This window comes from Pinus tabuliformis, chromosome Q, assembly GCF_031772625.1.
Source record: "Pinus tabuliformis cultivar Carrire ecotype Pingquan chromosome Q, CPIR1, whole genome shotgun sequence".
NCBI classification, from domain to species: domain Eukaryota; kingdom Viridiplantae; phylum Streptophyta; class Pinopsida; order Pinales; family Pinaceae; genus Pinus; species Pinus tabuliformis.
The window spans coordinates 22,715,656-22,717,224 of NC_142296.1; positions in this window are offsets into that span (position 1 = coordinate 22,715,656).

Consider the following 1,569-nt stretch of genomic DNA (forward strand, 5'->3'; position numbering starts at 1 on the left):
TCACAAGGGTGTCCTGTCCATACCTCTTGCGGAACCTTGCAGTCTATTGCCATTGATGGAGATCGGTTTATCACATAACAAGCTGTTGCCACTGCTTCCGTCCACAACTCCTTTGGCAACCCGGCGTTACTCAGCATACACCTTTCTTTCTCTAGAAGAGTCCTGTTCATGCGTTCAGCAACTCCATTCGGCTGAGGAGTATAAATTGTGGTCTTATGTCTTTCGATCCCTGCATCCTTGCAATAACTGTCAAACTCCTTGGAGGAAAAATCACCACCATTGTCAGTTCTTAAACATTTTATAGTTCTACCAGTGCTGTTTTCTACCAATGCTCTAAATTGCTTGAAAACTGTAAAAACATCAGACTTCTTTTTCAACATGTAGACCCAAACTTTCCGAGAAAAGTCATCAATGAATGATACAAAATAAGACGAACCACCATATGACGCTGTAGGAGCTGGACCCCACACATCTGAATGGATATAATCAAGTATGCCTTTACTAGTATGTTTGCCTGTTTTAAACTTTTGTTTACTTTGTTTACCAAACAGACAATGTTTACAGAAATCCAATTTTCCAGATCTTAGATTAGGAAGTAACTTTCGGTCAGCCAAAATTTTCAATCCTCTTTCACTCATATGCCCCAATCTTTGATGCCATAAGTGAATGGAACTACCGTCATGTTCAAACACAGACACATGATCTGACCCAGTTCTACCTTCTAACTGAAATAGATTTCCTACTTTCTTAGCTTTCATAACTAGTAAGATGCCTTTGTAAATTTTCATAACTCCACCTTGAATTATAGTTTTATATCCATTTGAATCAAGTGCTCCTATTGAAATCAAATTTTTCCTTAAATCTGGTACATGCCTCACATCAGTTAATATTTTGGTTGTGCCATCAAACATTTGTAGTTGTATGCTTCCAATCCCAACAATATTACATGTTACATCATTACCCATGTACACAACACCATCATCAATTGATCTATATGTTTTAAACCAATCTTTATGAATACACATGTGGTTAGATGCTCCGGAATCTAACAACCAATGTTGATCATGTTTTGAAATATTAACTGACAATACTTCATCACTCATACCTGAACCAGATACTGAACCTGTATCTGTGGTGTTGGCTTCCTTCTTTTCTGTCGAAGAGCCTTCTTTAGCAGCCTGCTTTCGCTTCCAGCAATCCTTTTTCAGATGTCCAGCCTTGCCACAATGCCAGCACTTCACCTTGGGCTTCTTACCTTTGGATTTTGAACGAGAGTCGCTATGCTTTCCCCCGGAGTGTCTCTCTCGTGAGCGACCTCTGGCCATCATTACCTCTGATGTGGAGGTGTCTGCATTCGACCTCTTCCTCGTCTCCTCAGCCAACAAGGCTCCAACAACATCGTCAAACTCAAGGATATCTGATGTACTAAGGGCACTTTGAGTTTTCGCCATTTGTATCAACAAAAACACAATAATCTCCAATATCCAACCAGCAATTAAAAAACAAACAAACTGCTTATGCCTTTGTTTTTACACAACAAAAAAACAACTCCCTGTACTTTTGCCTTTA